This window comes from Amphiura filiformis, chromosome 9 (assembly GCF_039555335.1).
Source record: "Amphiura filiformis chromosome 9, Afil_fr2py, whole genome shotgun sequence".
NCBI lineage: Eukaryota > Metazoa > Echinodermata > Ophiuroidea > Amphilepidida > Amphiuridae > Amphiura > Amphiura filiformis.
The window spans coordinates 5,304,401-5,317,707 of record NC_092636.1 but is presented as its reverse complement, the minus strand read 5'-3'; the positions used below and the strand labels follow the sequence as shown (position 1 = coordinate 5,317,707).

At 37.2% G+C, this 13,307-nt stretch overlaps 1 pseudogene; it reads left to right on the top strand.

The window, feature by feature from the left end:
* The first annotated feature begins 30 nt into the window (after positions 1-30).
* On the top strand, positions 31-1,979 carry LOC140160547 (Golgi pH regulator pseudogene; annotated as a pseudogene).
* Positions 1,980-13,307: the final 11,328 nt, after the last annotated feature.

Below are 13,307 nucleotides of genomic sequence, written 5' to 3'. Positions count from 1 at the left end.
TTCTTGATAACTGTTCAAGAATTTAAAAAATTTCAAAATGGCGTTCATTTTGGATTCCTTTGTCATGTTTAGCACCATGATCATGTTTTTCCTCGGAGGATGGATATTCTTCATGAGGCAGCTCTTCAAGAACTATGAGGTGCATCATGGGATTGTACAGACATTGTTCTCTGTGACCTTTGCCCTCAGTTGTACTCTGTTTGAGTTGATCATCTTTGAGATTCTTGGAGTGTTGAATTCCAATTCACGATTCTTCCATTGGAAGCTTGACTTATACTCCATCTTGGTGCTCTTGATCGTAGTGCTACCATGGTATATTGGCTACCTGTGCTTCAACAATTTAAGAATGGTCCAAAAGAGGCATGTGGCTGTCGCTATGTCCGTTGCATCGTGGTTGATCTTCATGTACTTCTTCTGGAAGATCGGGGATCCGTTCCCTATTCTAAGCCCCAAGCATGGCATCTTGTCCATAGAGCAGGCAATAAGTCGAATTGGAGTGGTTGGAGTCACTATCATGGCCGTTCTGTCAGGTTTTGGTGCCGTCAACTGTCCGTACACCTACATGACCTACTTCATGAGGTACGTCAGCGACGCAGATATCGACTCCCACGAGAGGAAGCTCACACAAGTCATGGATATGATCATAACCAAGAAGAAACGTTTGGCTCTAGCGGAACGGGACATGCTGCAGCGAGCATCAAGCAGTCCTAGTCGCAAGTCAAGCCTGTGGAACATGTTCTCATCCAGTAACTCATCATCCAATGTGGGCCAACTACAGCAGGAGATCAGCGGATACGAAGAGTTAAGCCGACAACTCTTCTTAGAACTTGTAGATCTGCACAACACTAAAGAACGCATGGATTACTCCAAGACATTAAAGGGCAAATACTTCAATCTTATGGGATACGTATTCTCCCTCTACTGTATGTGGAAAATCTTCATTTGCACCGTAAACATCATATTTGACCGCGTCGGGAAAACTGACCCCATCAGCAAAGGAGTTGAGATTTTAGTCTACTGGTTCGGAATTGAATTTGATGTCAAATTCTGGTCTCAGCAAGTGTCCTTCATCCTCGTAGGTATCATCATTGTGACTTCCATCAGAGGTTTGCTGATCAAGCTCACCAAGTTCTTCTACACAATGTCAAGCAGTAAGTCCTCCAACGTCATCGTCCTCTGTCTGGCGCAGATCATGGGGATGTACTTCATCTCGTGCGTGCTGCTGATGCGCATGAATGTACCGCCGCAATATCGTTTGATAATCACAGAGGTTCTGGGCGATCTGCAATTCAATTTCTATCATCGCTGGTTTGATGTGATCTTTCTGATCAGTGCTTTATCAAGCATAGGGTTTTTATATCTGGCACACAAGCAAGCACCAGAGAAACATACCTTGACCACTTGAATGTTTAAACAGACTGTGCTGCTAGATATTTTACAGGAATGTGTTTTTGTTTTCTTAAAAGACAATAAATGATGAAATGGTGATCAATAATTAATTACTTTATACAGGATTATCCAGTGCTGCATATTCATTCCGTAGTATGTGACATTCTAGTGGTATATTACAGTTTGGTTTTGAAGAGCTAAAAGTACATCAATTTTATTAAACACTGATATCATGACAACATAAATTGCACTAAATTTTCATGGCTTGATTGGGAGGACTAATCCTATTCTTACCCTTACCACAAGTGGCATGAATAATCAACAGCATTAACTTGAATAACTTCACAGCATTGAATGATCATGCTGCACTGGTGAGAATTTCTGACCAATCTCAGTTTTCGGATTTATGACCTGTGGCGTAGCCAATGGGGGGGCAGGGGGGCTGATCCCCCCCCCCATCATGGCCGTCGGTACACGGAAGGCGTTGGTGAAAAAAATATTGGGTTAACAAAAGACTATTTTTTACCTAGAGTGACCGAAAAAAGGGTAGAATTGTAATAAAATGATGAAAAATTGTGAATTATACATAAAAAATTATGTGTTTTTATGTTGGTTGCCTATTATTCTTTTCTTTTTTCTTTTTTTTTTTTGCTCTTCATTTTTTCAAACCATGAAAAGAGTTTGGGGTCAACAAATCACAATTTCCGTCGTCAAAAAATATTTCCGTCGGTACATTTACAAGTTGTGCCCCCCCCCCCACCCCGGTTCCAAAATCCTGGCTATGCCACTGTTTATGACCTGCTGTGATTGTTGTCTTGTGCCCACTATCAAGCATAGGTTGCATTCTCAATATAACGATAATGCATTATAAATGATCTTAACCTGCAGTAGAGCTACATGTACATTTGAGATGTAAGCATCAGTCGATAAAAACTTATCAGTTTCAAAACAACATATTTTTCATTAGAATAGGATTTGCTAGCCTAAGTGGCAGTTGAAAACAACAGATTATGGAAAGTGCTAAATCATCCGCATGGTAAAGGTTCATGCATTATGTTCACAGGCTGTAGTGTCCATCTCACTTTTACCAAGTGATTTGGGGCCAGACTGTGTACAGTGTTCCTGTGGTGGGTTCACTATTCCTCCCACACAATGAGAATACCGTAAAACCCCGTCCACAAGCATATAGTGTGCTTCTGATGAAAGCTACATTAATCCAGTCGCCATTATGGAGTTCGAGCAAATAAATTACGGATCCAAGCATACACAAACAAGTATTATTTTAAGACCGATCTATTGTATTGGTATATTAACTCTTGCACCGAATTAATTAAGCTTTTATAAAAAACACTATATATGCTTGTAGACGGGATTTTACGGTATTGCCTTCCCAGGATAAGCTGGTACCCATTTACTCCTGGGTGAAGTGTAGCAAACAGGATTAAGTGTATTGCCCAGGGACATAATAATTATATTGACTGCAATGTGACTTGAACCTGCAGCCTTATGATCACAAGAGATCGCTGGCCCACTGAACCAACATACTATCTATAGTAAATTTTGATTGGTCCAAATGTATGGAGAATATGGGGCGTCTTGCAATATATTGTAAGGTATTAACACACAAAGCCAGTTTTGATATTATATTCAGGGTTGGTCAACTGTGCTCAAATTTTTATGTATACGTGAAAATTACTATACCTCCATTTGATGAGGACTTGTAACAAACATTTGTAAAAAATACAAAATGCTACTATTGTGTACTCAAGAATATCATGTTATGTTATACAAGTTTTGTGAATCCGAATTAGACCAGCACCAAAGAAGTTTTGTCTTAGACAATGTACGTTGTTTCAACTAAAGTTTGGTAGTGACATTTGTGTGGTTGTGCTGCAAATATCAGATATGCCCGTTTTCAGGAAATTCCCTGATTTCAGGAAATTTGTTACTCTGAATTTATACGTTTTTGTTTATTTTCAGCCCTTTTCAACCAGCGAAATATACATCAATGTCACTACCAAACTCAAGGTAAAACAAAGTGTAGTTTTCAATGTGTGGAATATGACAGAGAATATGTTTTACCAGAATTCAGTTGTTTTACTCTTGATTTTTTTTTAATATTCCAGAATTAAGAAGTGGTCTAAAAGATGTCTTAAATTTGAATTTGGTTTGATTTAAAAAAATCACTTATATTATTACTAATGATGTAATACATGCATGCTTATTAATTATAAAGAAAGTATAACAATGGTGTATTTGTATTTCAATTTAATCACAATTATTTAATGTATGACTATAAAATATCCAAAATAATGTAAATTTCAAGGATTTCAAGGAAAACCAAAATAACAAGTGAAAGGTAAAGTTTGAAACTGGCTTGTTTCACAAAGTCTTACAATTGATTTACTGTATTGGTAAACATTTCTAAATCAATCATAAGATCAATCCCAAGTCATTGTGACACTGGTCCATATTATAGCCTTTCCTATCATTGTAAACAATACGCATGTGCATGTATTAGTACACATAGTAAAATTTGTCTGAAAATAAGGTCATAAAGTTATTTACAGCCATCAATTGAATTACCAAATTAAATGTCAACTACCTTTAAATTGATAAAATATGTGCATATCAGTGTGTTCACATTTGGAAGGGTAATGGGTACAAGAATATCTGTATTTTTGTCTTGTTTTATATCAGATCAAATCAAACCCTTAAGTTTTTTATTGTTTTTAACAAGATTTTGCATTGTTAAAATATAAATTCCTGAACTTGGTCCTCACTTTCCATCATCAGGGGCAGATTTCACAAAATCTGCAATGCATCGCAAGTCCGTTAAGGTATTAACCCATCTTAAGTCCAAACCCATTTAACTTCCATAAATTATATGGAAGAGGTATGATGGGTCGGGAGTTACAATGGGTTTAAGACTTAACAATGCATTAGGCTATTCCAGTTGAAATATCGAGGGTTGACAAACAGAAGGCCTTAACTCAAAAAGTGCCTTTTTGAGAAAAATGAGTAAAAATAATATTTTGAATTGAGATGTGACCAAGTATTATTGTGCTATAGATGCAATAGGAAGTTGAATTGAGTTAAGGCTTATGATTTTAAGAATCTGTGGGTATTATAGATTATTTTGGTACCAAAATCTCAAAATGGCCAAAAGTGAGTTTAAAAGGCCTTCTGTTTGTCAAACCTCGATATGTACTTCCCCTATGGAAGACATGACCTTAATCTCCAAAGCAGGGTGTAGATTTCTAATGGAGTCGCCCATTTAGGTAATTCAATTTGAAAGTCACACTCCATGTGTGGAAGATTAAGGTCATGTCCAGAGACAAGTGATTTACGCAGAAAAAAAGTGCCAATCATGTTTCCCTGCCCATAGGAAAAAAATAGCCAGAGATGCACGGAAAAAAAGTTCCACGCAAATCACTTGTCCCTGGTTATGTCTTCCATAATAGGTGTATGGATTTCAGCTGGAATATCCCAGTCTGTCTGTCGGCATGACGACTTGCAATAGATCGCTTCTTCCCATTGGTTGCTTTTGCCAAGATTTGGCTGTTCCATCTCGCCCCATAGGACATGAAAGGGACACTTACCGTTGCACTCAATGGGGGATATCACAAAACATGCCACAAATTAAATACTTCTTGAGGAAACAATTCCAAAAGTTTGATTTCTTATTAGGGAAATCAACTATTAAATAATTTACCAGAGACAAGGAAAATTGGTATTTTCTTTGCTGAGAAAATTGACTTGAACTGAAAGGCTGTGTACAAACCAATAGGGATTTTGCAAGTGTGTCCCCTTTGACAGACGTGAGAAGTGGGTAAGTGCAATAGATGGAACAACCCCGACTGAGATAATTGTTAACTCTTTGTGAAATTGATCCCCCGGTCATGTTCTTAGGATACATAGTGGTGTGTATGTGATATTTTCTTTAGTGCAGGGGTCAGCATTCAGTGGCAACCTTACCACTACATTTAGCATGCAGATTGTCGTCAAAAAGGAAGAGAAATTATTTTAAAAAAACCAATTCTTGTACCATTTATACCTTTTACAACATTATGATGTAAGCTAAAGAAATCAGCTTTGGTTATTCAGAAACACTGATACCCAAGAAGGTTCAATGCTTGCAAAAAGGGGCTTGCATAAAACAGAGTCTGTCTGCAGCTTGTGGCACAGTACCTCAACTATTTTTTAATAGCTGCCCTTTGACACAGGTTAATTATTATAACTAAATGTAGTACAGTACCACAGGTTGAGGATATGAATGAATAGCTGCCTTGTAAGACAAGTTTATTAATTACAGTACTGTGCCACAAGTTGTGGATGGAATATTGGACATGTGACCTTGCTCGGGTGCTTTGATAGGAATATACCTATTCATGACTTAATGGCACATAAATAGATAACTCTTTGGCAATGACACTGGGCTTGAAAAGGGTTGCTGACCCCTGCTTATAGTGAATGGTGTGAACGTGACGTTCTTGTTAGTCTCATACATACTTGTATGTAAGCATTTAGATGAAATTACACAATAAAAGAGATTTGTGACACTGTTAAGAAATTTACTGGGCTGTTTCTTGATATTGTTGTACAAATTTACAAGTTTGCAAAATAAATATGTCCCCCTTTAGTAATTTTGGTTTTTCCAAATATTAAGGGGGTACTACACCCCTGCCCAATTTTGTGCCTATTTGTGCGTTTTTCTCAAAAATTACAGCGTATTGGTGACAAGTAAGATATGTATATTATAGGGGCAAGGACAGCAACTACTGCACTGGGAATTTTATTTCAGCACAGACAACAGTTGTGGAGTTACAGTCAAAAATGAGGAAAACCAATATTTGATCAATAAATCAATAACTACTTGCCTTGAGTTGCTGAATTTTCAGTGCAGTAGTTGTAGTCCTTGCCCCTATAATATACATATCTTACTTGTCACCAATGTGCTATGATTTTTGAGTAAAATGCAAAAATAGGCACAAAATTGCCCAGGGGTGTAGTACCCCCTTAAAACATTTTGACCCCTCTTTCGTCAGATTGGAGCATTTTCATGTTTTTCACCCCATGAACCTCAAATGGGAGTTTGGTATCACTGGGGGAGGGGGAAAAGCTGCACTGCTGACATCATGTGGCACACAAACATGCATGATGGCAATTGAACCGCAGTAGCTTTTGGCAGGAAATCAAAACTTTATACAGCAAATTTGGAACTTCCTCAAATTATATTGAAATCCACACCATGTATTCCTCCACATCCCATGCCAAGTTGCAGTACCAAAATAAACATCTCAAAAAAAGTAACTAACCCCCCTTAAACAATGGCCATTATTCAAAAAGGGGCTGTTGTATTGCAAATCTGAAAATGTGTTGGAAGCAGAATTTATTTCTGCGTATTTTGACACCTCATTTAATACGATAGCCCAGAAAACAATAAAACAACGGTCAATTTAATGTAGAGAGGTCCAGATTTGAAAGTTGCACTTACAAATTTTTACAATACAAAAACACTCGGATATCATACAGATTTCCTTCCATTACACTGAATGCAAAATCAATAGAATTTACTGCAACTTTCAGATCTTGGGTTACATTGATTTAAATGTACGCTGTGACATCAAGTCAAATGCTACAAATGAGGTGTCAAAATGTGCAGGAATAAATTCTGCTTCCAACACATTTTACAGATTTGTAATACAATCACTGTTTTTGAATAATGGTCATTATTTAAGGGGGTCAGTTACTTTTTTGAGGTGTTTAGAACTGCATGTGCCATAGACAATGTACATAAATTCCCCGATTTGAACAATTAAAAAAACTATAAAATTTATTAATAGCCTATCATGTTTTACACACCTAGTACCAATTTGCAATGTCACACATCATTGCGTTCAGTCACGATGGCTCATTGCATATATGCAGTTTTGAAACTTGCACTTCTGTCCATTCAATTCTCACAAAGCATGCAGAATGTAATCAGGCCTACTGCATTGTTTAAAAGTTGAATGGCCCAAAATGCAACTTTCGAAATTGTATCTTTTTATATTTTTTTTGTAATGACCAATTTGTGGTGGAATGCAACAACGTGTGACATTGTAATTTGGACAAGTTGTGTCAAACAAAATATGCTACAATTGCTTTTATGATATTTTAAGTCTTTGGGGGACATGCAATTCACTGATCATCTCAAAACGAAGTTTTACCGCAAAGTGCGTGCCGTGTGTGCATAGTGCGATCACCTGTCAAGTGCATGCTTTAATTACCATGTACGCTGCTAGAAAAGTGCAAGAAAAAAATGCACATTTTGCGCATGCGTTTGCAGGAAGAACCTCCTTTTGGCAGCAAGATGGTGGATCTGTTCAAAGGGCGAATATCATGATGATTCACCTTATAATGTACATATGGGCTCTCTGTGATAAAACTGGAATGTTAGGCACAAACTAAAAGTGCCCCCAGATAAAAATTGCCACAGACCCTTACTACTTGTTTTACTGATCAAAACACACACTTGGTAGCAGAAGCAAATTACACTCTGACAATAATGAAGTATGGTTGTTCAATAATTTATTTCTAAAACCTTCCATCTGTATAATATATTAATGGTTCATTATAACACAATACAAAATATACATATATTAAGAACCTTTTGAGCAAATAGTACATGTAATTTACAAAAGGCAATCCTGCTGCAATGTATAAAATGTTACATTCAAGATAAAACAAGGATATCTACACGTCACACTACATTTAGGCAGTGGCGGCACCAGGAATTTTTTTTTCGGGAGGCATGGGGGGGGGCAAAGTGATTTTCAGGGGGGGCAAAATTGTCGCAAAAAGTGGAAATTTACGTGATTTGGGGGTTTCATACAAAGGGCAAGAAAAAATATTGGGGGGCAAATGCCCCTGCCCCCGTAGCGCCGCCACTACATTTAGGTTCGAACAAATAGTGTAACTATAATCCTCTATTCCAGTTGAAATCCATACACCTATGGAAGACATGACCTTAATCTCTCACACAGGGGGTGTAGATTTTAAATGGAGTCACCCATTCAGGTAACCCCATTTGAAATTTACACTTCCTGTGTGGGAGATTAGATTTTGTCTTCCATAGGGGGTATATGGATTACTCATTGCAGGAATAGACCGATTGAGTTCACCATTACAAGTGCATTAATGTACATATTCAAATTAGGCAAGACATCCAGTTAGTGCCTATAAAGCCGTCGGTCGGCCGGTCAGCTATACCCTTTTGTAATGGTGGACCAGAGTAGCCAGCAGAGCTTGATACATTTAATAATTACATCCTTTTTGCTATAAGAAAAGATGTGCGGCACTATAGGTTTAGCCATCTGGGGTGTATCCAGAATTCAAAGGTTGAAAACTTTTCAGTGAATATCAGGGAGTGACACATGTTATAAATATGTCCCTCCTAGATTGGTAGTTGAAAGTTTAAAAAGAAAAAATATAGCAGTACCTAGAGACTCATGTATGCTTGTTTTTGAGCATTCATATGAGATGATTTAATGATAACATTTTTCACTAGAACAATAACAATAACTTTAATTGCTAGAGGTCCCTTTTAATTCTGGATACACCTGTGACAATTGAATGAATATCAATAGTAGCGTTGTGAGTAATGTGACCCAATTGATACAAAAATGTGAGGTTCTTTGATCTCCCAAGTGTCTCAGAAGCTAATTACATTTAGTATATACCAAAATCTTAGTTGATAGCCTAAACCGCTTCAACTAGCAGGGCATAACATTAACACCCATATGCCCGGCCCAATATGAAAAATATACCCTTTGCTAATTTAATCTTTTACTCAACTTGCAATACTTGTTTCAATTCAAAAAACATAGATAACACTCAGAACATGGAGTGGATCAACATTTTGTTAAACATGAATAACGCATATACATTTTTAGTACAAAGATCCATTTAAACTTTCATTGGTAGTAACATTGTATTCTAATATACTTTTAAACTACTTCACATCACCATTGACCTTTAATTTTGTGGGAACTTACTTTTCATTATCTAGAAATTTAATGTTATAAGTTTATGAACTGGTCAAAATTGATCAAACTGAAGGCATCTGAATTTGTGACTCCCAAGGCTTCACACTTAGGGGCTGCATGTGCAATAATTATGTGCCATATCGATTAGGAAGGGTTAAATTGGGGGGCGGGCCAAATATTTTTTGGCATGCCAAAAGGTGGAGGGCAAGCAATTTTAACAGGTCAAAGGGGGGAAAGAAATTTGTGGCACAATTATGGGGCACCTTTTTAAGTAAACAGTACAGAAACATTTAATTATGCAAAATGTCCTGTTTGCTACGCTTGCATGACATATCTTGACATTTTAGTTTTCAAAATTAACAACAAAAAATTGGCAAGTGCATAGTGGGGGAAAGGGTTTTTGGTAGGCTGAGAGGGTGGATCAAGCCATTTTTGGCAGGCCAAGAAGGGGGAAAATCCATTTTGGCACATTGTTTAAAAAAATCATAAAACTGCACCTAAATTAGCCAAAAAATACAGCTCAACACATTATTAATATCAAAATTTTAATTAGAATCATAACAAACATAAAACTGTATATTGCACTAATAGAAACAAGGCACAAATTGGCAAAGTTACATATACATTATTTTATTCTAATTTTATAGTACATAGTTTTACAGTTTCAAACAGTAAGCATGTGCAACCTACTAGACAACAATTCTAATGGGTAGTACTGAATTAGTACCTTGCCTGTTTAAAATTATATAATGAAATGTCAAAACCTTAATTAGGAATGAACATGAATTTTCATGGAAACCCTAAAAAATGCTGAAACTGATGGAAAAACTAAAATTGAGCAAAAACACACCAAAATGGGCTGATTGGTAACAAAAAACCTGAATTCAACTTTAAAGCTGGAAATACAATGCGAAATATTGGTGTTTAAGTCCTTTGGCTGGCCTATTGCAACTACTGTATAGCGCAAAATTTTTGCAGGGATTTAATTTTCATGTTTTTCACAGTCGAATAGGTAGCCGCAAATTTTTAACCCCGCACAAATATTTAGTACTTAATTTGGACATACAAATTAAATACCCACTAAACTGTCCAGAATTGATACAAATTAAATCACAAAAAATTAACCCGGCGAAAATATCCTACTATACAGTAGGCCTATTATTTTTTGCTGTTACTTAAAGCTTTAAGAGACCATCATACTCACACTATATGGAAATGCTTCAGTTTAGCATGCATGTGATAAAAACTTACATTAAAATTTTGGCTAACTACTTTTTAGACCCACCCTTCATACACCTACTATCCCCCTAGTTCAATTTCAATAAGTGCATCAAACCTCCAAAGCATTCATGAATAAATAACAGTTAGTTTAGTTTGAAACGGATCAAAAGGTGTGTAAATGTGTATATGTACAAGGTAAACGATCTTACAGGAACAGTTTGAGGAGTTAATAGCTGGGGAATGGGGGATGTGTACATTTACCTGCCATGATGACAAGCAAGAAGTACCAGAATTGGAAGTTAACCCTATGAGAACTACCTGTCGATTGGTCAAAAAGAAGCTTTCATTATCAATTGACCCAATCAGCAACATTGTTAGAATAATTTCACCACACAAAAAATTGGGGTGAATTATTTGCAAAGCAACATTTTGATTGGTGATTAAAGTGAAAATATCATGTAATTGGCCAATCAGAGGCAATGTTAGATCGGCAGGTAGTGCTCAGGGGGTTAACAAACCTGAAGCTGCTTACATAATTGTAGCCTAGATTGCCACCGATTTCTGATAAGTTTTATCACAATCATTAAGGACAAGGACTAGTGACAGAAGACTTGTAACTGCTTAAGTTTTGTTCCCTAAAAATGTTGTTCAGATTTTCCACTGTGGGTGAAGTTCCAGATCTAATAGTCTGTACTCATGTCTCAATTGAGAGTAGGCCTATCATCAGGATTTATTCCCACTAGCACCAAATTGTGGCCCAAAAGACAGCCCATCGTGCAGGCAAGGCACAACTTGGACAGTCTTTAATATGGCACCACATTTACTGTATTCAGACATAATAATATTGAATTTTGACCTGCAACCTATTACAAATTTGATATCTTGCAAGGGGCTGCTAAGATGTTTCTCAGCCTGATAATAAGGTTACGGAAGAAGCGAAATGCCAAAAAGAAGCAAATAAAAATGGCAGCAAGAAGTAAACAAAACACATTCTCAAGCACATGACAACTACCAGGTACTGCTTACCTTTACCTCTTTCAGCCTTCCAATGCTCATAATGCATGTACGAGGCTGTGTACACATATGCAAACATGGAAGAGGTATTTGGTCCATACCTCCAACAATTCATTTGGAGAGGAAGAGAAGAGTGTGCATGTTTCTGTTTGGACATTATGAGTTTCCCACGAGAATAAGCCAAATCGCTATTGTAACAGTAGGACACTTTGCCCTTTGACCTATCTGGAAAATTCAGAAAAATTCGGATTTTGTGCGTACAAAATATAATTTAAAACGTGTTACTAGAATAAAAACAAACTTAAAAAACATTATTATTAAATGAATTAATTATTTAAATATTTTTAATGATAACATTATGACAATAATAAATAAATTATTAATAATTACAGCAATTTTCCCGATAGGTCAAAGGACAAAGTGTCCTAAAACTGCAAAAACTGTCCCACAATGCATTGCAAACTTCCAATGCCGATTGGGCTTATTGTTGGCCACAATGGTCCAGCTTCCATCTATCCATGTTTGTGGTGCTATGTTCATAGGGAAGAGCTTGCCACAGTGCATGACATTCACGTGCAATGATAACCCTCCTAGGCCTAGAGGATACGCTCCTCACCTTTGAGAGGAGTCTGAATATACCCTAGCCCAAAATCTTCAACCCCGAATCAAATCAATGGGAGGACAATCCAGATTGGCCAAAGGAGCGGACTCCATGCCCAGATCACAATTGTAGGGCAAGTTGTATCTCATGGTGGCAAGGTTTAAGTCAAGCAATTTCAAAATTCCACTAAAAATTGGATCATTGTCACCAGACAAATAAACTAACAGGGATGCAAGAAATGTCATAAAGAACGTAGCTGAATTCAGAAGAAAAAGGCCTATTGCTATCTGCTGGTCAGACACTAGATTTGAAACTGGTACTTAGAATGCCGATGAATAAGTTCCGGAACCTGAGGACTTACACTGTTAACCATGGCATTGCAGTCTTGGCCAGCGATTCGCAAGTATATAAAGACTTAAAGACCCGACAAAGCCTCACTGAAGACGTCATTGAAGTCGGTGCAGTGTCACTGCCCAAGATTGCACATGCCGATCCTTCATCGGTAGCCTTTGTGAAGGTTAGAGAAATTTTGCCTTTTCTACAGGATGTAGTAAATATTGATATTGACAATGGGAACATGTGCAATAATTGTAATGGGGAAGTATGGGTAAAAATTGGGGAGGACAAAGAGGGAGAATCAGCTAAATTGGCAACACAAATTGTAAATATCGTGAATCCAAATTCAGCAACCACAACTGAAGTAATCGCAATGTACGAGGCTGTGGACACATATGCAAACATGGAAGAGGTATTTGGTGTATACCTTCAATAATTTATTGATCTCCAGACAGAAGCACATATTTCTTTTGGAGAGGAAGAGAAGAGCATGTTTTATGAGTTTCTCACAAGAATTGTTGGCCACAATGGTCCAGCTTCCATCTATCCATGTTTGTGGTGCTATGTATATAAGGATGAGCTTGCAAAAAGATATGCTGAGAGGAGTCTGAAAATACACTAACCCAAAATCTTCAACCCCGAATCAAATCAATGGGAGGACAATCCAGATTGGCCAAAGGAGCGGACTCCATGCCCAGATCACAATTGTAGGGCAA